The sequence below is a fragment of the Pinus tabuliformis genome, chromosome 8 (assembly GCF_031772625.1).
Source record: "Pinus tabuliformis cultivar Carrire ecotype Pingquan chromosome 8, CPIR1, whole genome shotgun sequence".
In the NCBI taxonomy this organism is placed as follows: domain Eukaryota; kingdom Viridiplantae; phylum Streptophyta; class Pinopsida; order Pinales; family Pinaceae; genus Pinus; species Pinus tabuliformis.
Window position 1 is genome coordinate 1,224,129,313 of NC_142294.1, and position 26,130 is coordinate 1,224,155,442.

Here is a 26,130-nt window from a genome sequence, read left to right on the forward strand (position 1 = left end):
GTCATTATGCGGTGAACATTGTGCCATACATTCAAACATTAGAAATTGCTGTGCACAATGAAATACATTATGAGAAACATTATGAAATGAAAACCCTGCTGACCAAACGCAGGGATGCTTAGAATCATAATACATATAAACAGTTCTAAAATGCTCTGCTACAGTCTTGGAAATATCATAATTTAACAGCTCAGAAACCATGACGAGGGTGCATACATTAAGATTATCTAGGATTATGGTGAGACGCTGCAAGGAAAGCGCTCATCCCTTGTCCATAGAACTCAGGCCGTAAAGACCAACCAACAATTCAAAAACTGGCATATAGATAAACATAAATTCGCGTGAACTGGAGCATTCAAATAAACATAATGTGCTTGGCCAGTCTCTAATACATAACATGCATCGCTAGTTTGCGAACTGTAGGTAGCCATCAAAATGCACCAAGGAAAAAATTAACTTGAAACAACATTATTTAACAGTGAATCACAGAGCAGAATTGCAAGAGAGCTCGAGGCTCATAAAAATATAGTCGACTGTTCAAACCCTTGCGAGGGCTAAATTCCCCAAACTATACTGGAGCTGGGCAGGTCTGCCAGGCCCAACATCGGCCAACCCTCTGTGCAATTTGGCAAATATAGCAATCGTAAGGGCTGGGCCAGAGGGCCTCACAATTAAGAAAAAAATAATAATAACAGAAAACCGTTCTCTCCACGCTATGAAGCATGTACTACATGCAGTAGGGCAATTAGATAATAGAGGAAATTGCGGGAAACCATGGATACATACCGGTCCGCCGAGCTCTGAGCGGAGGAGACCCTGAAAGCTGGGCAGCCACTCCTGCGCCCTTGCATGACTTGCTGGAGGAAACAGCAACCCTCGTCCATAGCAAACAGAGACAAGTCGAGGCACGTTAGGAACTCGGCCGAACAGAAGTCAAAGAAAATCAAACACTTTAGCAGACATCACAGTGAAACATTTACCTCAGGGCAACCATCGGTTAGAAATGATCTGGTCCGAGCCGATCTGGAGCCTGGCTACGCCTCAAGACCATAGCCATTCGTCATCCCAACAAAGTTCTGCGAGTGTTCCGCACCAGGTAGGAGAGGGAAGCTGTAGCAAAGCCGAGAGCAATGCCTTTGGCAGAGCACAATGGCGCGACTAACTGAATGGCGTATCGAGCATGCCTCGCCTCGGATGGGCTTCCATGACTCAACACTATCGATCTGGGGAGGAGCCCGAGGACGCAGCAGTAGAGGGTGCAATGACCACACCCTCATCACGTGAACGAGCCGGCGGGAGTTAATGCCATAGCCAGATGTAAAGAGCAGCAATAACAGCATTAAAATCTGACAGATAACTCTGTCGTCTATGGAATATTTCCCAATGCACCTGTAAATGACTAAAAGTTTTACCCGAAGCAAATATTAATATGGAACCTGCGCGAAATAGTATTAACGTGCATGCATGGTGGGTAGAATATGTTTGTGTTTAAAAAAAAAAAATTAGTTACACGTAGGATAATTTGTGGGGGTCATTACAGCCAGGATTATGAACTATTTATAATTAAAAATGAAAGTAATGAGCAAAAGAAAACACCATTTATACTTGTATACAATATATATCTCGCAAAGGCTAAATTGGGAGAAAATATACGTATAATGCCAGGATTATGCTTCGCTCGTTTTTCTTAATTATGGAAATGCATATACATAAAAAGAAGCACTCCTTGTGGAGAGGTTTTCGATATTGCGGTACATAGGGTTTCTATACCGTACTTTTTACTTTGTTATGTTTTCAAAATGTCATTATTAGCGACTCTACTCAATTATGAAATACAATAATGTTAAAGAATAGAAAAAATTATTTTCCAAGTAGTTTGGTATATAACATTCCAGAGTTATATAGGGTTAGGGTTTTTGTATTTTTAATTTTTAATTAATAATAATTTTTTATATTGTGTGGAATGTTTTTAAAATTATATATAAGTGGCTAATACATTTATGTGAGTAATGGGGTTTCACTCACAGTTTGGTGGTCAATAAGGTAGGGAAATATGTGGGAGGTATAGCATGAAGCTTATATTAAGGTGGTTTTTACACATTTGGAAAGCTTTCAATGTGTAAAACAACATCTAGGAGTGTAAGCAAATTCATATGTAAACCAAGAAAGTTTTGTTTGAAATCCCTGAAAAGATTGAAAATCTCAAATTTTTAAAGTAAGATATGCTATTAGAATGGACTTTACAAACTAATTTTTTTATTTCTTTCACCAAAAAAATATTAATATAAATTAAACTATATAAATAATAATTTTTAAATTAAATGAAGTGTTATGTACAAAAAGGTTCCAAGTTCAAATCCCCCAATTTACTGGTGTCCGCAAAAAAGGCACATATAAGTTCAAATCCCCAATTTACTGATGTTTACAAAAAAAAGCACATACAAATTCAAATTCCCCAATTTACTGTGTCCACAAAAAAGACACACATGAAAAACTAATAATTATAGGGATAACGACCCAAATTAACTCTATATCAAATAAAAACTGCACTGTCGAGTGATCAATTCTTCTAATTCACCCCCAAAAAATATGCATTAAGAGATAAAAAATTTAAATATATCAACCAACGAACAACATTTTATATTAATGAAATATTACACACGAATATTTTAAAGTAACTACAAAACCATTATATTTATTCAAGTCTCTCTCACGCATAATTGTTTGAAGCCTCTTCAAACATGGTTATAGATTAGGAAAACAAAACAAAAACCTTTTCAAAATAGTTTATGAATTAAAAAATCAAATATATAGTTTTAATGTTCATCTCTATAAGAATAATTGATTTTGTGCATTTATTTGACCAATACATAATCATAATAACAACATTTTGCATATAAAGCGAATTGATCGAGAAATGCACGTTTGTGAGAGGGTCACCATTTTTCAATAATATAAAATTGAATTATTTTACAAAAATATTTTGATTATTATTATTATTTTTAATATTAATAAATTATTTTTTTTAATAAATTCATGTAAACGGGATTGCAAAAAAGTTGCAAATCGATTGGCTAATTTGGGGTGTGAGAATTTCTCTATCTATATGTCCTCGTGTCTAGAAGCTTTTCTCGAATTGGAGTGGATGAAGTATGGCTAAGAATTGGTCAACAAAAGGCTACCAAATTTTGATGAAAAAATAGAATCATCTCAATTTTCTCTCAATTATGGTGTCTCGTGATGTGAGCAGAATTGGTCAACAAAAGACTACCAAATTTTGATGAAAAAAATAGAATCATCTCAATTTTCTCTCAATTATGGTGTCTCGTGATGTGAGCACTTAAAGGTAGCCAAGGAATGGTGGCCAAGGAATGTGATCTCCGCTATCTACCCTTACATTAAAATTATAATTAGTTGATCTAAATATTTCTTTATTCACTAGAAAAATATATATTTTACTAATATAACATTTTTACACATAATTATGGGTATATTAACGTATTTGAAATTATTATTGAATTATTTGACTCATTATTTGTACATAAGAAAGTATATAGAGAGAGAGTTGACAACTTATATATGTTTGTTTTGTTGTAAATTTATGTTCACTTTCCTATATCCAGTAATGTATCTTTTCCGTAGTTGATCTCCACATCCTCTTAAATCATTGATCCCTAGTCCCAACAACAAAACCATTTGTTGGTCGGTAAAAGGAAAACCTAAGTTTAAAGTGAAACAACCAAATAAACCCCTGAGACACTAGCCCTTTCATCATAACTCGCAAGTAGGTGAATGCTCACCTAAGACATGTTATGAGGGACTATAGGAACAAGGACAATTTTGTAGTGGCAAAGGAGACATAGAGCCCATGTTATTGCTATCACTCTCAAAACACAAATTTTTAAGTATGCCCCTAGTTTGCATGGTAAATCAATCATTCCTAGAGCACAACAAAGAATACATGATAAACGAGATAATTTATATCATAATGTGCACAATAGACAGTTGCATTACTTCATAAATATTTCATTGCATCAGAGATGGTGTTGCTCACCAGCCTAATCCATCAAATTACATTGTGAATCCTTCACATAACACTTTCTCTAATCATAACCATAACACAACACATAACCTAACATTACATTATAGTCTTAGTTATTTATAAGTTTACATTAGGACACAAGGTCAACAAACAACCAACTTTTACCATGAGAAATTCCTAATACTATGGGAGAAACCCAAAACTAGCCTAAAATATTTCCTTCCTTTTCATGTTCCACATGTTAATCCTTAACCGACCCTTTTCTGCGGTACTCTTCTGTGAAGATCCCAAAAATCCTGCTTAAAATTGCTACTCCAATAGGTAGCATTGACAATTGTGTATATCTATGGGGTTGAGAGGTTGGGTGGCGACCTTATTTTTGATTTGCCTAGTGGGGAAGAGTCCCTAAGATGGATCTAAAGTTTGACAAGGGGACCATTTTTGGTTTGGACTAAGACCTATGTGGATCGATCAACCATTTTATGGAGAACGATTTGGTGCAACCATGGGAAGAAGCTAAGGGCTTCGACTCGATGGGTGGATGAGTGACCTAAATGGGTGGACTAAGAATTTGGTGATGTGATGAGGGGTTGGTTGATGATCTATGTAACCTAAAAGGATAGTATTTTTATAGTCAAGGTGTGGGTGGGAACGGACTGGGTGAGGATATTGGTACTTTGTATATTGTACTCCATTTGTATAAAGAATTGGTGTGGTGTTAGGTTGTGGGGCACGCCTTGATAACAAGTATCACGTTTGTACATGTTGTGTATGGTTTTAATGATCTGTGTAAAGTGTTAATAATAATTCTTAATGAAGACAGTAATGTGATGTGTAATAATATTGTTGGCTTGGTTTTGGATTAATAAAAAAGATTGTTGCTTCAATATAACGTAATTAAAACATTAGTTAAGTGAGGTGTAGTTTTTGGTGGAGTAAAACCAAGAGATATCACCTTTAGGAAGAAAAATATCGATGTTGCATGCCTCGAGAGTGCTCGAGGCATATACCTAGAGAAGGTATGGTTTAGGGTCATGATAAGTAGACATCTAGATTGATAATTTATGTGCATCCTTAGGATTTCTTGAGATGGATTATTGTTAGAATACCGAAATCTACCATCAAGAGTCATGGAAATATAATGTTAAAATAAATTATCCAATGAGTGGGAGCATCAAAGATGCTAAGCATAATATTATGACATGGTAAATGGGAACTATTTCCATTTTTTGCAACCCTGATAGTGCAATGTCTTCGTTAAAGAATCTCAAATTTTGTTTGGATACAAGGAAAAGGAGAGTAAAATACCAACTATATTAAGAAGGTGGAGGAGTCTTGTGATGTAATTCTACTCAAGGTTAATATTTAAGATAGGCTAGAAAACACTTCAAGTAAGTGGTGTATGGAATAAAATTCACCTAGTACAGGGGAAAGGTGGATGTTTAACACTTTTGGTGTTATTACCAAGAGTGAGATTTTTATCATATGTGACAATAATTTTTTCCAACAATGTTACTAAATTTCTATTAAAAGTAGTTAGTTTTTTTGTTGATATGTAGAATGCAATAAAATTTACTTAATTTACATGACCATTTTGTTTGACATTGGATAAACCAATGCTCCCCATGTGTTTCGCGACATGGACTAACCACCTCTTTTTGATTGTTATCTTAGGCAATGCTTTTGATTGTGATAAAGCTTTTACATATATAATTATGAGTATCTTAACATCTTTGTCCGACTCATTATTGGTCCTCGAGAAAGTTTTTATAGAAGAGAGTGAGTGAGTGGAGACGCTATGTTAAGTATGAGACTCCTTAATAACCAGCAACTTTGGGTTGCATTTGAACCCACTGTTTTTCAACCTTAGTTCCCATGACCGCCTTACTCTTCACAGCGTCGATTACCTGAAACACAACGATGACATCAAGGGAATGGTTATTAGGAGAAATGTGTGAAAAGCCCAAAGCTGAAGAAATAAACAGCCTCGGCCTGTGCTTCAATTTATTATTACTTTGTGAAAAAATCATTTCAGATCATTTACCTGATGCTTCTTTCCATCCTAATAATACCCCATATGAAACGAACACATTTATTTCCATCCTAATAATACCCCAAATGAAACGAACACATTTATTTCCATCCTAATAATACCCATATTTACCATCTAAGGTTTAAAATGGAAAATTCAAGTATCAACATCAAATAACCACCTAACTTTATTATCGTCATTTAAATATCCATTTAATTTAATATTTTGAAATTTCTCTTTTAATTAATATTTAGATGTATAAAATGTGCGTTTATTTAAAAATAGAGTTTTTAGAATTTTAATATAACTAAATTAAAACGTTATGGTAATTTAAATTTCCATTTTAATTAATATTCTGAAATTTCTTTTTTAATTAATACTTTAGATGTATAGATTTAAAAAAAAAAATTAATATAGTTTTTAGAATTTTAATTTAATTAAAGAATCTATAAAATTAATAGTCAGTGTATTTTAAAACATATGAATCTCAAAATACTTATTGCTTTTAGAAGTTATCTACAACTCAATATAAGGAAATGTGTTTTCGTTAGATCTTACTATGCCGACATTTTTTAAATGTTGACTTTATTACATAATTAACATATGTGTAAACTTATATAAGTTTAGGGAGCTGAACGGAGCTGCGAATGTCGCGCATCGCTCAGATCGAAAAACCCTAATCACTGCATTCTACTGGTTTTCATAGCTTGCGCCATAGCGCACCTACTGACCTCTTTCCCATGGATGCGCCCTCCGGGAGGGGCGGGATCCGCCCCCCTCTTTTCAACGCCTCCGCGTCTGACATTTTAAAGCCTGTAGCATCTCTGACCCCTCCTGGCGGTTCACCAGAAACAGATCGGGGTTCCAAACCTGCCAACAATGAAGCTGACCCCTCAGCAGCACGTGAAAATGATGACCAAGACAAAGGCGTGAACCAGAAGTCTCCAACGTCACAGCCAAAGGTGACCTCAACAACATGCATCCTGAAAGCAGTAGAATGAATCAAAGTCGACCTCCCCAGTCATCGAATCAACAACGAAATCCAATTTATGCAGGACCACGCGCTCATAGGCAAATTCCTTGGATTTTGGCCAACTAAAAAGGCTCTGCAGGGCTGGATAGCTTCAAAATGGAAGCCCAAAGGACAAGTCACTCTGCAGCTGGGCCCCAAAGGCTTCTTCACGGCCATTTTCCACTGTGTGGAGGACAAATCTCGCATATTTGAAGGCGGCCCGTACTTCTTTAACTCCTCAGGTCTATACCTTCGGGACTGGAAAGCTAGGTTTAACCCAGATAAGGAAGATTTCTGTTGGGCTCCAGTATGGATACGTATGTACTCCCTTCCTGTGGAATACTGGAAAGAGGAAACACTAGCGGACATCGGCAACAAATTGGGGGTCTTCATCAAAGTTGCTGAGGAAACCAAATCATGTCGATACACCTCATATGCCAGGATCTCTGTCCAGATGCACTTGACCAAAGCTCTTGCAAACTCAGTAAGTCTCTTTCATGATGATTTTGAATGGATCCAACCATTAGACTACAAGCATATCCCTTTTCGTTGTCGGAAATGCCACGAACATGGCCATCTCTTCTGGGATTGTCCTCTGAATTCCCAGCCCAAAACCTCTGCTAATGAATCTAGCAAAGACTCTGAAGGATTCATTAAAGTCCCTAATCGCCAGAGGCATGCGAAGAAAAATCCTGCAGCCCCAGAAAGCCCCAAAAAGCCTGAGTCCCAGAACAGATTCATTTTACTCTCCTCTCAAGATCCCTCAGAGAATCATAGCTCCGATCCTCAGGCGATCCCCTCCCCACCCTCCTCCTCTCAGATTATCAAAGCTTCTTTGCCATCCTCCGCCTTCGATCCCTCCAGCTCATTATTATCCTCTGATTCGGAGAAACCTGTTCCAGATTCTGGCCTAAATCCCTCTACCTTGGAGAAAACCGTTGCAGAGTCAGGCCAGCAGTCTTCTTCAATGGATCTAGACGCTGCTCTGGCTCTTAGTCTGCATGACATCGCATACATGGAAGATCAGAATACTCCCACAATAATGGATGAGGATCCAGAGAATGTTAGCCTGGATGGTCTGGATATCCTCAAATTGGAAATGGCATGCAAGCAGAAAGAATACAATTCAATACCCCCATGGCAAATCGACAGGCTGGAAGGAGTTCTCACCAAATCTCAGCACAATAAATGTCTAGGTATACAAGCAGGAAGCCCCTGGGATGGAAAAAAAATTCTCAAAGAAACGAAGAAAAGAGGGCGCAAAACAGATTTGCAAAGGACCATTATCGTAGGAGAAATACTTATGGAATTAGGGTGATTCCCTAAGTTGACAAAGTTCTACAAACCCAAACCCCACTGTTTCTCATGAAGCTCATCTCTTGGAATGTGAGAGGGCTCAATAGCCCATCAAAACACAGAATGTTAAAAAACTTGATCTAGCAAGAAAAACCATCACTAGTTTTTCTTCAAGAAACAAAAAGTAATAATATTGCAATAGAAAGAATCCTCAACAAGGTCTGGTCAGGCAGCTGCTCAGTTTCAGTAGATGACTCTGGGGCTTCCGGAGGACTGGCAATTTTGTGGGACCCGTAGGTTCTCACTCTTCAAGACTTTCATGCTACCCATTTCCTCATCCAAGCGTCCTTCCATCTCATAGGAACAAACATTCACGGGCATCTCTCTAATGTGTATTTTCCGCAAAATATACAACAAAAACTGGAACTATTGGATACTCTTACCATTCTAAACTCCAATAGTCAATTCCCCCTCTGGATTGGTGGTGGTGATTTCAACATCATAACGTCGCTGGAGGAGAAAAATGGCGGAAGATCAAGGTTAGAAGGCGACAACAGCGGCTTCAAAGAATTTATTCAAAGTAACCAATTAATGGATATTCAGACTTCCAATGGTGTATACACCTGGACCAATAAGCGGAGGAGTACTCAACATATTGCTTCCAGGCTAGATCGGTTCCTCATCTCGGACAATGCCATACACCTGGGAGGGGACTTTCATGCTTCCATATTGCCCCAAGGAGGATCCGATCACTGGCCCATTATGTTACAATGGTCACGGCCAGGTACAAGATGCAACATACCTTTTCGATTTGAAGCCTTCTGGTTCTCAAATCCTAACTTCAAAACAGTGGTCAGTGAGGCCTGGCAATCCTTTATCCCACCTGAAGGAGCCAAAATGTTTCAATTCCAATAGAAACTAAAAAACTGAAACAAGTTCTCAAAGCTTGGAACCGCACTCAGTTTGGCAACATTTTCGAAAATCGGAAAAAGTTGGAACAGCAAATGAGCTCACTTCAACAGACTATCATTTTGGAGGGCAGGACTGAAGAGCAGGCGCATCAGGAGCAGAACCTTTGGACTAAAATTGAGGCTTGTAGGCAACAAGAAGAAATCCTATGGCGACAAAAGTCCAGAATCCGGTGGCTCAAGGAAGGGGAGAAGAATACAAAATTCTTCCATAGATCGGCCATCCAAAGAAGAAAGCACAACAATATTGCATTCATCAACAACAAACAATGGGACAGATTAGAAGTGCACGAAGACATGGAAAAGGAGTTTAAAGACTACTTTCAGGAAATTCTCAGGGAGCCTCCAGGAAGCAGAGATCAAGCCATTAGAACCATCACGCAACACATCCCTAAAATCATAACGGAGGATCATAACAATAAACTGCTCCAATCTTTTTCACTGCAGGAAGTAGAAGCAGCGATGGCCCAACTCAAGGATGGTAAGGCTCCTAGTCCTGATGATTTCACAGCCAATTTCTTTCATGAGTTTTGGGAGCTCATCAAGACAGAGGTATGGGAATTAGTGGAGGAATCAAGATCTATACACTGGATTCTCCCCTCCCTAAATGCCACCTTCTTAGCGCTAGTACCTAAAGGGGATGAACCAAATACGCTCGAAAAATACAGGCTGATTGCATTATGCAATGTCATCAACAAGCTCATCTCTAAAGTACTGGCGAACAGGCTCAAACCTCTCCTCCCTCTTCTCATCTCGCCGGAGCAGACTGGATACGTAGAAGGGTGTCAGATAATGGACGGCATCATTCTTTCAAATGAAGCAATCCATTCCCTGAAGATCTTGAAAAAGCCAGGTATGATTCTAAAGCTTGATTTATCTAAAGCTTTTGACAAACTCCGCTGGAACTATATTCATCAGATGTTACTGGCATTTGGTTTCAATTCCACATGGACTCGATGGATCATGAACCTCATCTCCTCTCCCTGTTTCTCGGTCCTGCTCAATGGCACCCCCTCATCGCCCTTCCGCCCCTCACGTGGTATTCGTCAAGGGGATCCCTTATCCCCCTTCCTTTTTGTCCTCATGGCAGAGGGGCTCAGTCGTTTGCTTCACTCTGTCGTTTCCTCTCATGTTCTAAAAGGCATTTCTCTCCATGGTCTTCATCCCTTATCCCACCAGCAGTTTGTAGACGACACTATGCTTTTTGGCCACCCCTCCTCTCAAGAGGCTAAAGCCTTCAAAAATTTGCTCTCTCTCTTCTCTGAAGCCTTAGGTACCTCTATCAATGCCTCCAAATCCCAACTCTTCTTTTTTAACACCCTAACCACCACTCAAAGGAACATCGCTCGTATTCTGGGATTCTCTATAGCAGTGTTGCCCTCGAAATACCTGGGAGCTCCTCTGTTGGACTCAGCCATAAAACATGCCTCATGGAGGACTCTTCTCGACAAATTGGACTCAAGGCTCTCATCCTGGACTTACCGCTCTCTCAATATAGCCAGCAGACTCATTCTGATCAAATCTGTTCTCTAGGCGATGCCTCTGTATCTTTTCTCTATCCTGGCAGTGCCAAAATGGGTCCTTAAGGCAATTCGCAATCTACAGAGAAACTTTCTATGGGGATCTTCTGGTCTCAATCGGAAATGGGCTCTTGTCAATTGGAAGGAAGTCTGCCAGCCAAAATCAGAGGGAGGGCTGGGATTAAGGGATCCTCTCCATAGCAACAATATAATGGGTGCCCGCATTTGGTGGAATTGGATCTCCAAACCACAAATACCCTGGGTGCGGCTATGGCAAGCAAAATATGCACCAGGAAGCCAAGGGAACGACCTCATAAGAATTAGAACTTCAACCCCAGGCTCTTTGATTTGGAATGCTGCCAAGCTCCACAGCGCCTTCATTCAAGAGCATAGCTTCTGGGAAATTCACTCAGGCACCATGGCTAGGTTCTGGGAGGACTCTTGGCAACAGCTCCCAAAACTAGCCTCTCTCTTCCACAAGCCAATCTGGCAAGTTTCGATGCAACAAGCAAATCTTACCCAGATCCATCAATTCTGGTAGCAGCAAGCAACCCAAGACTTTCATCTTTGGAAACTAGCCAGTACCTGGCAAGCCAATTGGCAAGGGGAAACCTTCACCGAGATCGATCGGGAGTTAAACCATAGAAGAATCAAATGCTCAGATCAGCAGGACAAAGTGAGATGGGGTCATACAACAAGGGGGATGTTCACCACCAAGGAAGCTTACTAGCTTTGCTACTCAGCCATTCAGACATACAAGGATCAGCTCTGGGAACAGGTTTGGAAACCAGGAATATGGACTAAGATATCCACCTTTCTTTGGCTCTTAAGCAAGAGGCGCATTCTCACTTGGGACAATTTGCAAAAAATAGGATTCATTGGCCCATCGAGATGTCCCAACTACAATCTCAACTCTGAAACCATTACGCATCTCATGGAGACCTGTCCTCTGGCTACTCAGTTATGGGAGAAAACTGACCAATGCAATTGAAGATCGGGATAAAGGATGGGGGATATAACATATACAATCAGAAAATGGCCAAAGCACCCCTTTCAAAGCCCTCTTTTAAACTCTCTGTGGACTCTATTACCAGGCTTGCTCTATTGGATTCTTTGGAAGGAAAGGAATAGCTGAATTTTTAACAATATCAGCAGGCCTATTGATACTCTATGGCTTCTTCTGAAGCAAAATCTCCAAGAAACTCTAGCCATCAGACATTGGCATGACACGAATTTGCCAGAATCACCTCAGGAACGCAACATCATGATCGCCTGGAATTTGGATTTGTCTTTTCTGGACCATGTCAAAGCTCGTCCTCCAATTAGCTCTGCCTCTCCTCTCACCTGGTCTCCTCCAGCATCCAACTCCTTCAAATTGAATTTCGATGGAGCAGCCAAGGGCAATCCTGGGACGACGGGCTTTGGAGGGGTCTTCAGGAACGATGTGGGCGCAGCATTGCATGTCTACTATGGAACCATTGGCAAAGATACCAACAATGCTGCTGAATTGGAAGGATTGTGGAAAGGGATTTGCATAGCAGATCAAAAAAACTTCTTCCCATTAGAGGTCGAGGGAGACTCCCTTATCCTAATAACAGCAGCTCTCAGGATTCAAGCAAGCACCTCGGCAGCCAAGATAGCCTCTAGCTGGAGGCTACTCAGCAGATTGGAACTATTGGAGGATTGGCTTCGGAACCCCAAAAGCATCACCTTCAAGCATGTAAGACGCAGTGCCAACAAAGTAGCAGATAGACTGGCCAATCAAGGGGTTAACCAGCAGATCCCCTACTTCTCAGGTCCTCTCGGCGACTCAGATGATGAACAACTTAAAAAGGAATGCACATCTCTGGTGCAACAAGACTACTCGCTCCCGGATGCGGGTGATTGTTAGTTTCATGGGTACGTTGGTGGCGCGCGAGATGGGCAAGTGGCAGCCCACCTGCGTGAAGGGCATGACTCCTGGCATGGACGACAGGCCTCGCACATACGCATTTAAGGCAGCATTTACTCTGCCCACCCTGTTTTTGGTCATAGGAACGATGGCGCTCCGTCTCATTTTCATTGCTGCTGTTCTTTGGTTTGCTCTCGGCTCAGTCCAGGTCGCGGTCTTGGGCTTCTCTCCAAGCGAAAGTCTGCCTGCCTACTCCCTTTCGGCACTGGTGAATGACGAGAATCCTTCCCATTTGGTCTTGCTCTGTAGAGCTTTCTACGCCTTAACCTGCTATGGTCTCCCTTCAGCTCCTCTTTCTAAAGCCTTCTGCTTTTCACTGGCTCAGTTCCCTGCTCTCTCAGTGACTTCGTCCCTCAGTCGTTCTTCCGCCTTTCCTCCTCCGTTTAATTGCTACCATCTCATAATCATGCCGAAAGAATGGCTGAGAATGATAAGCAGGCGCGGCGGTTCACGTGGTCGAGCCACCGCCCAGCATATCTCTACCTCTCTGGACCCCTCTGAAGAAGTGTCGGCCTACCCAGCAACCAGAAGTGGCAGAGGACGAGGTCGAGGGCAGGATAGAGGAGAAGCCTGTCAGCATCATGTGCATCCCACTGCCCGCTATCGCATTCCCTGTTCGCTAGCAAATTCCTCTTTCATCGTTTCGGTAACCATCGAAAGATGTGAGCACAACTCGGGTCTGGGTGCTGTTCATCAGAGGGCTACGGAGGAACAGAAGGTGGCAAGTCAAACTGCCACCCCGCGCCAAGGTACCGGAAGCATGCCCACCACGCACTCTGAGGCCAATGTCGGCCCAAGCACGAGAGGAGAGCCTTCCAGCTCTGCAATCCGCTCCTCTGACTCCATGGACTCCGATCATTTTGGGTGCAGGGTTATAGAGGAACAGCCAACCACTTCAGATGAAGATTGACACTGTCAACGCCTCTGGTTCTATGGTTTTGCCTCCGAAGTTAAAGCTCTCCTGTCATGCCTATCTCAGGCTTTTGTTTATGATTCAGGTCAGGGTCTTTTTATGCTTATATCTATGTAAAAATCGATCCTTGCTGTTATCCCTGAAACAGCAGTGTTACACTCAGTCCGATATCGCTGTTTGGGTCAGTTTTTGTGTCTGTCTGGTATGTTCAATGTTCCTGGATATTATTCTCACTGATGTAAGTCATTTTGACGGTTCTATAGTCAAGATGTCAAGTTTTTGCTATATGCCAACCTGATGGCATGAAATCTCGAGGCCAGCCTCGCTGTAACTTTTTTGTATGAATATAGGAGTAGACTAATTGAGAAAAAAAAACATATGTGTAAACTTAATGTAATGTAATATATGTCAACATTTTATATTTTACATTACAAAATGTAACACAATATAAAATGTAAAATGTAAAATGGATGTATAGTAAAATGTAAGTGAGAGAGCTACCAATTTCATCAAAATAAATTTGTTTGTCTATAATGTAAACTTAACATACTATTGTTTCTTTAACGTATTATTTATTTATATATTATTATTGGTCTAATAATAAAAAATATTGATGATTATTATTTCAATATATTATAATAACAATCATCATTATTACAAATATTATTATTCTAGGTCTTACATATATTATTGATAACACAAAGTGACAATTCTCGATAATATGGATGGACGAGAGAGAGAAAGAGAGGGAGAGATGGAAGGAGATAATGACAGAGTTGAGAGAGAGAGAGAGAGAGAGAGAGAGAGAGAGAAGGGTGGGGGTCCAGACGTGGGGTGAGGAGGGTAGAGAGAGAGAGAGATGAGGGTAGGAGAGAGAGGGAGGTAGGATAAAGAGGGACAGAGAGGAGAGAGAGGGAGGTAGGATAAAGAGGGAGAGAGAGGAAGGAAGAGAGAGAGCAGGGCATAGAGAGAGAAGAAAAAAGGGAGGGCGAGAGAGAGATTGAGGTCTGTTAGCACTTGAAATTTCACCCTAGGCTGAGAAAGGCAAACCTCAAGGCAACATCAAACCATTCAGCCTCGTAGCTAGCCCTACGGGGCAGGAGAAGGCTCTCTCCGGTCAATCTCGGTAGATCTTCAAATGGATGAGATGACCAACAAGGTGACACTGATATTAGGCTAGTAAACTGATCAAAGGAGTTGATTTGGGGTTTTTGGTGGCAAATTGAGGAGAGGGCAATTTTGGGTGCGGGGATTGGACACAGTCTCTGCAGGGGGTTCCTTGGGGCGAGGTAGGAGCCTGTATTGATGCCTTTAGTTGAGGTGGATGATCAGGAATGAAAGTGGAGGAGCTAAAGAGAGCAAACAATGACTTTGAATTCTCTTTAGACAGCAGAAAACATAGAAATTAAACAAACTTAAAAGCAGAGCATGGCAGGCATGAATTCATACTTTAACACTTCATTTGTTTAATATGCAAAAGTAAAGAAAGGAGATGAATCACATAAACACACTTACAAGTACATTAAGAAACACACCATCAACACATGAGTCCACAAGAATCCCAAAGATGACTGCAAAACCCTGGTCTTCCTTAGCCAAAAATTGCAGAGATACAAGTGAAATAATACAATGATAGTTTCTCCCTCAAGAGTCCAACCATGAAAATGAGCAAGAAAGTACATAATATAGATGATCTAACCTCTTTCCCTGCCTCCATGGGTCGAGCTCACTATCCTAGGAGCTGTTTCAACCACTTCTAAACTAAGCACTACAAATTAGGCAGTCAAAACAACTTGCCTCTATAAACTTGGAAACCAATTCATACATTTAATTTTTACCCTTTTCATAAATGAATCTTCTAGAAGAGTTACAAAAGGGTAAAAGTGTCTAAAAAGTGTCACAATTACATCAAAGAGGACCATCATTAACCTCAAAAAGTCAAAATGAGTCAAATCTGCGTTTTCCGGGCTATACAGTGCATTTCTGGACAAATCTGCCTGACAGGTCGCGCCCCCCTGCCTGACGGGTTGCGCCCCTTTGGAGCTCTGTTTGGGGTACTTGCAGGTGGCCAAATTGAGCAAAAGTGGGCTTGTTGGAAAGGTCTGTGAGTCTACTTTCCAACCCAACTAAAATTTTTGAATTTGGAGTTCATTTTCCCTGTCAAAAACCAATTCTCCCAAGACAGCTTTCTGCAGTTCAAAAAAGTGGCAGAAAGTCAAATTTTGCATGTATTTTGACCTTCTGGAGGCCCAAAATTCCATAAAAACTCAAGTCCATCCATGGGCATATGTAAATTTGCATGAAAATTCAGGAAATGCTGAGTTTTTGTGAAAATGAGTTGCCCTGATGTAGGGTCGCGCGGGGGGTGAGACCCGTTAAAGAGCCAAAACCTGTAAATTACCAAAAAATGCCAAAATTACCCAAAATTCTCAAAATTTTTTGGGATTTGTGCTGTGGCTGAGCTAGTGAGTGCCATGATCTTTGAGGGATGCCTCAGCCAAGATACGGAGTGGATTGGTCTTCTTCTTCCGCCTAAGAGCCTCGGACAACCTCCTTTGAAACATTTTCATTTTGGCCTTGCATACATGCATTCTTACCCTGTAATGATTTTTCATGTTTCTTAGCAATTTATTCTCTTGGTTGGCCTTATCCAACAACCTCTCTAAGCGTGCATTCTCCTGGATGAGCATAGACTCTCAGTCAGCAGGCAATGGGTCACCGGGTCTTCTACGGTTCAAGGTTCGGTCACTACGAATCCTCCATAGCTCATCAAGTGCTTTCTCCTCCTCCAACTGTTTGTTACGCTGCTCCAGGTAGGTGATGGTCCATTGGGCACCCTCAAATCTCCTCTGCAAAGCATCATTTTCAGCTCTGAGATGCTGAATGATCTCCTTTGCCTCTCGGCTAGGAGAACTGGCCTCAAGATCAATCACCTCAGTGTCTAGAACTCCTGATGGACCCTCATGAATCATGGGCTGTTTGCCCCTCTCTGGTACCTGTGCTGGTGAAGAAAGCGAGGCCCCTTCCACCTGATGTGGAGATAACACTCGCTGAGCTGAAGATGAAGGCGAGACCCCTTCCACCTGTTGTGGAGATAGTACTCGCCTGGCTGCTGCAAATAAGGCCCTTGGGCCTTTCTGATAGGTGACCAAAGGTGAGGAGCTAACATGTCGAGTGACCGGAATATCAGGCTGCTGAGATGGTCCTCCCTCCTCATGAATGACCTCAGGATGTGGCTGGGGTGGCACTGTGAAAAACTCACGGGAAATGAACTCCTCCCATGAGATGCCCTGCTGAGTCAACTGATGCAAAACTATGAGCTGAATCAAACCATAATGACATAGGCTCCTGTACTGTTGTGCCGGGGTCTTCCTCTGCAACATGGGCACCATCCTCTGAATGTTCTGGAAGAAGAAAACCGGGATGTTCATCATCCTCACTCGGGTGAAGTGCATCAAAAGGCGAATGTGATATGAGTACACCTGTGAAAATCTGCCCTCACAGGTAAAATAGTGCATAATAAGCCTCATGATGGGAGCATACTCGCTCCGGAGAAACCTGAATGGAAAAACACCCGCCAAATGTCTCATGAATGGTGGCCGGACATAAGGCTCAAAGTGAACAATATCTAGCATCTTGCGCTTATTCCACACCTCACCAACATTAGGTATCCCTGTAGCATGTGAGATCACCTCGGGTGTCAATGTAAAGTTTACCCCTGCAAGAGTGACATGTCCATCATGGAGGTGTAAAACAAAAAGGCGGGCCAACTCTCTGTGGTGTTGAAGCCGAGAAATCCTCTCACAGAACTCATAACAAGACATGTACCGAAAACAAGTGACTGCCATAGGACAGGCCTGTAACTCTGCTAAAGAAGTGGGCTCTTCTCGCTTATGATGTCCACCCTTACCACCCTTACGAGGCCTCCTCTGTACCTCAACCTCTGCTGATGATGAATGGTCATCACTTTGCTCGTAAGTTTCGGTTTCTGACATAGTTTAGGAGCAAAGTGGACAAACTGCACTGTTGTCTCTGCCTGTAAAAAATGCTGAATTCTATGTTGTTTCAAGGGGAAAAAGACATGAGGGAAATGTTAGGGGAGGGACCATTTTACTAGGAATTGGGAATATATAAATATAACAGGGAATTTATAAGGAAAATGTTGCAAACCATTATGCATATAGGAGTACATATTCATATTTAAAATCAGGGATATTGGGAAATCATTTGCAAAGATCACTGCATTTGGGAAAAACATGTATGAAAGTGAACATAAGGGGATATGAAAACATGCAGCATTTAATAGGGGAAGATAGGGAAACATATGCACAAAACTACTGATATATTTACCAACATCTTCTTTTGTTTACACATGCATATGGTAGAGGGGATTAGGGTTTTGAATGCTTTGGGAGAGGGGTAGGGTTTACTCTTTTAGTTATTAGGGAGAAGGGAGGGTTTGCATTTAGTTTATAAAATAGCATGGGAGGAAAATACGCATATATACAAGTGTGATTGGAATGGGAAAAGAGGGAAACAATAACAAAGGGCAAACACCTTGAAACAACACAAACCCTAGCATATTTTACCCATTAACATTGCAGTCATATGAAGAGGTTTCACTTGCACAATTTCGATCATTAAACATGCTTCATGATATCCACCAATCATAACCAGCAACCATTTCAAGTTTAGAACACCTACCTCAAATGAATTTGTGGCTTGGAGAGCGTTTGAGCAAGTTTAAATTTGATTTGCAGGGAGACAGCTCAACGGGTCGCGCACCACGCCCAACGGGTCGCGCCCCTCTGACGGGTCGCGCCCGTTATATTTTTACACTGCGGAGGACCCTCTGACGGGTCGCGCGCACCTGACGGGTCGCGCATCTGGCCTAACGGGTCGCGCACCAGTCTAATGCTCGAATTTGCTCCTTCTTCGCTCCTTTCTCTCAATCACTCTCTCAAACCTCTCTTGCAAGCGTTTAGGATGCACAATGAGAGTGATAGGAGGGAATTTGAGGTTTTATAAGTTTCATTTGAAAAAATTTCATTCACAAACCCACTTTCTAATGTTTTCTCTTGGACACTTTATAACACTGACTTTTTGGTTTCTTTTGTCAAGACTTTGACTCATTGAGTGCTTTGACTTGATTCTTTTTGCAGTTAGATCATCTGAGGGACTTTGGCAAGGGGACCAGGGTTACTGCTGCCCTTTTGAAGACTTTTTGGAATTTCATCACTTTTACAAAAATTTAAAATGACCTTGGCTTTAAAAACAGAGTTTTTAAATCCAAGGTAAAAATGAACTGTACAAGATAAAAATATCAAAGAAACATGTTTACAATCCTCCCTCTGGCTTGCTGAGCGCTCATGGACTTTCAAAGACATGACCTTGCAGAAATAAATGACCAAAACCCTAGACCTAGGACTTTGACCTCAAGACAAAACAAGACAAGCTTGAAAGAGCTTAATGACTGATATGACCTGATTCAGCAAAGCCAAGAGGGGTATAAATAGACCAGCTCCTCCATCAGGGTTATGGCATGCCTAACGGGATGCAAAACTTGACACTGATGAGACACCTACATATGCAAATGCAAAGAGTTTTGATCGCTGATGGAGGGCTTAAGACCGACTCTAACAAGGTCGAAGGGGTGATAGAGGGAGGGAAGAAAGAAGACATAGAGATATATATGATCCAAGTGGATATTGGTGACCACCCACCTATTCCAGCTGGTTTCATCAATTTCCTTTATTATAGCACAATTTATTACTTTAGCAGGGAGAACCCAAATAGTTTTTCCTATTTTTGGTGGGTGTTGGATATAATTTGGACACACTATGGTTATGATTGGACTTGGGCTAGGAGGGCTAGGGAACATATGGAAGTTAGATGGGCTTGTAAGTCAAACACCTAGATGGAAGGGTAGCATATTAGTTTAGGTGGTCTAAGTAAGAGAACCATAACTAAGACATTGTATTAGATACTCCTCTTGTTGTTTTATTTATGTAAATTTCTACAAATTAAATTCCTTTCATGTTTTAATATGTTTTAAACCAAATCAATTTTTTTTAAGCTATTGTCAAATAATTTTTATGTTATAAACAAGTTTTTTTCCTTGCTATGAAATTATGTGATAAATTTAGCTTTAGTTAGAGGACGTAGGTTGGGTACTTACATGTGGTATAGGAGCTATTAGGGTCCTATAATATATAGTATCAACGATCATTGAGTATTTGCTTTCAGTATTTCAGATTGTAAATAATATAGCTTTCTGCAAATGATTTCCAAAAAAGATAGAAAAATGAAAAGAGGGTATAAATACAAAAAATAGAAAAAAAGAGAAAAATAAATGATAAATGAACCCCACAAAAAATCAATAAACATGAAAGTGATGCTAGCTTAAGTGCCACTACTAGCCTTTTAGCTTTATAAAAGAATAAATTTGTGAAATTGTGTGCAGCTTGTTTAAAATGCCATAATCTCTTTCGGCTTGGGACATACAATTTAATCATGCTCAATTTGTTTTCAATTATGTTAATTACGTTGCAATGAAGAACTTAACCAAACAGTTTAATCTTGGTCAAGATTAGATAGGTAGGAATAGGTGAATAATGTTAATCAAACTATTTAATTTGGATTAATATAGTTGATTATATTAGTCTAGAGTTCGAAATAAATAGTCTTTATCTCTTAGAATAAAAATTGAATGGGTTTGCATACTCAAATGCACCTGCATTTGCTTTCAGATAACATTAGAATAGGAAAATGAAGATTTTTATGTAATAAGTCTGAAGTATTCCCTTATCCAAAGTTTTGGAGCTTGGGTAACATTTCATGCGCCCGAAAAAATGGGCAGGGCCCTCCGGTGTTAACCTCCCCACACTTCACGACCACTCGATCATTCACCGCATGAATTCGACGGTCCACGACATTTTTCGGACCCCATCCCCTCCAAGTGACAACGCTTAACAACAGGGGGGTCTAAAAATTTGTTTATCACCCCTCAACATGTTGCCACCTGGTGATTTCGGACCCCCACCCCCATAAACTGGATACCGCCGCACCCCCCTTGAAAGTTGTTTTGCTATCCCACTTCATCTCGCCTTCCCACCAATGGTTCGCTCCACCTCCTATTGCAGATACCACTCCTGTCGTGCCAGCTCTCCCTATCCCTGTCACTCCTGCCAACGGTCCCACTCCACTCATCCACCAACCCCCAGCTACCATGTCTGAGACCATTGTAACCTACATAAATCCCCTATTCGTTTACCTGCACCATTACAAGAGTTAGTGCGCTAAAAAGACCGTTAATCCAATAGTTAGGGCTAGTTGACAGTAAATAAATATGAAATTCAATACTACGATTACACTTTTATTTCTTCACTCATTCAATAGTGCTCCCGCCCCTCAATGTTGTAATCTTGCCACAACATTTCTGTTGCCTATTATTCATAAATTGACAGAGGTCTGCCACTCTGAATTCCCACCATTATTGGACACACAGCAATTTCCTCCTATCACAATCTTCAATTCTCCATTCTGCAACCACCATGGCACCTAAAACTTCCCCTTTAACCAATACAATGCTCAATCCCCCTATTGATTTAGACCATAACCCACTTGCAGACTGAGATTAAAAGGTCGCTAAAACACAATGCGAATTCAACTTGTTCGAATTGCGCTATTGGTTTCCGGATAATTTCCTTGACCAATCTGATGAGATACACCTCTAGCAATATAGACTCCCTTTGTTTGTTGTTCCCCAATCCTATCATTTTCCTGAATTATTCCTAAGATGGCAAGCCTCTTACCTTGCAAGCAAGGGGGCAATTATCTCCCCAAAAGGTGAAATTCTCTTCACCATCACAGCTCACAACATTAATCAAATGATGTAGGTTCCCGACTATGATTCCCTCTTCCCTTTCTCCATTGAAGCTCTCAGAGAAATTTAACAGAAGTTAACTTCCCCCAGAGAGTTGCCATCTTTGAAATATTCCTCCCTGAAGACTCTCAACTACCTAAGAAAAATCCCCCATATCCCTCTTCTATGTTCCCTCAAATGACAAGATAGATTATTTCTGTTTTGTCTTCCATTCTTGGTTACTATTAAGATGAGTGGGTAGATGAGCCTATTCTATCCTTTATGCCCACCCTTTCTTCAAAAGAAGGAACATCAATCACCTTTGACTATGGTCACTTCTTATCACATGTAATTCATAAACAATTCCTTTAATTTTTAATTGAAGGAATGTTAAGATATTCATCAATTTTTATGTATATATTTACATTTTTCCAAACATATAAGTTTACATTCTCTGTGCAGAAACTTGATCAACAAGGAGAGCCACAATAAATTGTTTTTTTGACTTGTTTAACCAGAAAACAATCACAGGAATATAGCTTCTCAGAGTTCATAGGCCAATTTGTATATCTATCCACTTGTTTGTTAAGTGGCAAGTAGGTTCCAAGGATCAGTGAAGAAATTCACAAGGTTCTACAGTTCAGTGAACAGGTCAAAATAGGGGATTGGTACCTTTACCAATCATTCACAGAGATTAGAGAGTATGGTTCACAACTGCCACCATAGAAACTACCCAAATATATGTCAATGAGGATATTTACCTTGGAATACATCTGGCAGATAATTCATTCTGACAATATTCATTTCATGGCATGCAAGAAGAAATCCCAATTCAGGATCAAGACACAAGTTAGACCCTTCATCTGCAACAGTAGAGTAGCAGGAGAGGAAGAAGACCTCCTTCTGAAACAAATGAACTTTCCTCTCAGTTTCACTTGGTATTATCACCCCTTTAGGGTAATTTCCAAGTTGAGAGTGGAACAAAAATCTACACCGTATGTGCACACTGAGAGGCTTGAAAGAAAAAAGTATATGAACCAACACACTTGGGTGGAAAACACATTTTTAGGAGGCCGAGCAGAAGGTTCTTTCCAGGAAAGCTTCAAAGACTCCCATACCCAAAGAGAAAATAGATAAGAGAGCAAGAGAGGATGATTCTCCAGTCACCGAAGTCTCAACCAAGGAATTTAAAATATATACTAAGAAGTTTAAAGTAGGCTCTAGTTCTAAAATAGAATTTCCATCACTCGAGGACACATAAGGCACTATTGTGCTCTCAGATGTGAAGAATTTCAAGCTAGACAGTGGTACTACAGAAGCTGCATCATCTTCCTCAGTTACAAAAGATATTCCAGCCATTGTCGATGAGACACCAGAAACATCTACAAAGCAAAGGCAATTAGACATGTTTTAGAGATATAAGGAAATAAAGCAGAGGAATGAGGTCATTCATGATAACATATCAACTTAGTTCAGAAAGAAATCCTCCACCATTCAGCATAGACTCATCTCAGCATATGATACAGAGAAGGGAATAATTCATATGGCATTCTTGCAGGCCCATGTCTCTCAACCAAAGTCAGTAGCATATTTCAAACATACCACTTTTGAATTTGAGGCAAATGATGTTCATTCTTTGGATCAAATAGATGCGCGTAGGCAGGAAGGAGAGATGGTGTATTCGAATTTCACTCAGACTATTATCATTGCCTCAAAACTACAACTTACTCTAAATAATGTGCGGTCTCAACTCAAATTGGAGAAAATATCCTCACTTTCGAAAGATAACAAAATCAAATACTTGGAGGAAATGGTGGTCAAAGCAGGGCTTGATCCAGACAATTCAAAATCTACAGAGGAGATAATCAGAAAGAAGAATTCTGACATTGCAACATTAAAGAAGCAATTGAAGCTACCAACAACAGAAGATCCCCATGCCAAAGAACTTGGAGAGAGAGCTACAAAAGGAAGAGATTCTAAAGCATCTAGTGGAGCAAGGTGCCCAGATCAAAGAAATGGACAAGCGAATAAAGGAAAAGGAGAAGAATTCATAACTTGTAGTTTTTCCTCTTGATGCAATTCCAATTTCATCTCTACTACAGACATGCATTCCTACAATAACCACTACGGTAGCAGCACCATCCTCAATAGTGCTTCCCACATCAGTTGTGGATGACTTAGTGAAGTTAGCTCAATCTATGGAAAACATGACTATACAGGAAGAGGAGCTAAAGAAGCTGAAACTGGAGGTAATTTTTTTATGGGAGCAGAGTGAAAGGTTTGAAAATGCTTACTTGAAAAAAACACAGAAGATGCAAACTTTGTCCCAAAGATTGCAGAAAATGGAAAAATATTGTGCCATGGGTAATACATTGGCATAGGTGAAAGAAAATATCTGGAAAAGGATGAACGAAGACATGGGATAAATTTTGTCTTCAATCCAAATCATTTTTGAACAACAGGAGTTTATTGAAAGGTCAAATGAAGCCACTAAGTAGGTTATAAAGAATCTAAGAGATAAACCAAATGAAGCCACTAAGGTTATCAAATTTATAAATTCCAAGAATAGTCAAGAACTGGAAGAATTAGAAATTGAAGATAGGATTGAAACAATTTTAGAAGTCAGAAAAGTGTTGACTTAAAAGAACCTGATGAGACAGCTTGAAGAAAAGGGTCAATTCATGAACACATGTATATAAATATTCTTTTCCAAGATGGAGCCTCTCTACAAGAAAGGACTTCCAAACCTGTTAGTGATTAATGATAAGCTCAACACGTGGCCATATTACAATGCACAAATTATGAACAAGGCAAGAGATAGCTCAAAAGTTATAACTAGAAGACTCAACATGACAGGAAAGGCATTCTTGGAAGCACTATCATATGATCTTGACATTCAATATGCAATTCCAAACTTGTTCATCACCCCACTGACATTTTCCAGGTATAGTGAAGTTGACGAAGCATATAGGAAGCTAATGAAGATGAATATGCCAAGTGAATATCGTTGGGATAAACTCTATGAATTACTAGAGTAAAAGGTGATTTTAGTGACACAACTCATCGTTACAACAAATCCTGTTTTTCAGCACTAGACAACCAACTGTTCCTTCATTTCAGTGCCACCAGTTCAGATAGTTCAATTTTCCTCATTTCATTGTAATAAGCTAGCTTAATTCAGTCTTATTTTTTTGTCAATACATCCTTGTCATCCTCACATGATATATTTTGTAAATTAGTTATAGATACTTCAATTGTTGAAGTAGTACAAGTTGGTTTTTGTATGAAGAAACACTATTGTATAAATTTTTCTGAAACATTAACATATTTTCCAAAGTAATACAGAAGCTCTTTCATAGGATTCATGTGTCAAGTTGTTGGTGAAGTAAATCTATACATTTTATGTGGTTATACCTCTATGTTTATAGCACATATTTGTTTTCCAAATCTAAATTATTCATAAGATAAGTAAAGGGCAGAATTTGTTTGAATCTACACTCAACACCTATGAATAATTTCTATGTTTTCTTCTAATCTTTGAATATAGAATTCAAGTAACAATGCTCTATATTTTAAAGTGAACCTTATTCTGTTCTTCTTCTTTGTTTCACAGACTTTAAAGAATCCAGCCGGTTTGGCTACCTTGTTTTGTGAGATCTATAGGTACTATAGTTAATCTATATTTTATCTGACAAACTCCTTAACCCAGTGGAAATCTAGTTGTCAACCTACCATTCAAATACAAATCAAACCACAAACTTCATAAATAGTCTTTTATTCAATCAAACAAAGTTAAATATTACAGAGAGATCTCTCTCTGAAGCTGGTAGGGCTAGACCCCAACTTCCAAAGTTGGTTTGTGGTGAATTTGGTGTTTTTCTTCTGCAACCTCAGAAAATTACTGAGTGCTAACATTCTGGCAACCATATTGGGGACTAAAAATAATCCTTTATTTCATCATCATAAGATTATTTCCCTGGTTTCTGTATCCTAATTTCAAGAAATTTAGTGATTAAGACATTGGAAATAAAGGATTAGAGATTGTTTTTCTTTACTTTTAAAAAGTATGGCTCCAAAAAGAGTTTATGCTCTATCCAATCCTGATCCAGACCCACTTGAAATTCTAGACAATCCTGAAAGAATACTCAGAAGGAGAAGTTTAGCTGAAAGCCAGGGAAGAAATAGCCCCCTTTCAAGGGCCAATTCTCTTCCTGAGAACCTTGATACTATTCAAGATATTCAGTTTGACCTACCTTTCGAACACAGTATTTTAAGGACTAAGTTTGAATATTTTGTTGATCAGACAGTGGTGGATGAAGCCATTCTTCAATAATATAAACTAATAAGACTATCCATTGAACTTGATTCAGATCAGCAAGCCCTTCAGGAGTTTTACAAATTGCAAGATCTTGTTTCAGCCCTTGATTAGGTTGTACATCAAGCTTACATACAACATTCTGTTGAGCTCTTTGCTCTTACTATTCCTGCATTTGCTTCATCCTCCCAATCAGTTCATCCAACGTAAGTTGGCC

General features: G+C 39.9%; 1 long non-coding RNA gene across 1 annotated transcript; it reads right to left on the reverse strand.

Moving 5' to 3' along the window:
* Positions 1–213: 213 nt before the first annotated feature.
* Positions 214–1,290, reverse strand: LOC149239803 (uncharacterized). The gene is made up of 3 exons (XR_016245469.1): positions 981–1,290; positions 787–875; positions 214–616 (listed from the first exon to the last, which is right to left on the reverse strand). It is a non-coding gene; the product is annotated as an uncharacterized LOC149239803 (long non-coding RNA).
* Positions 1,291–26,130: the final 24,840 nt, after the last annotated feature.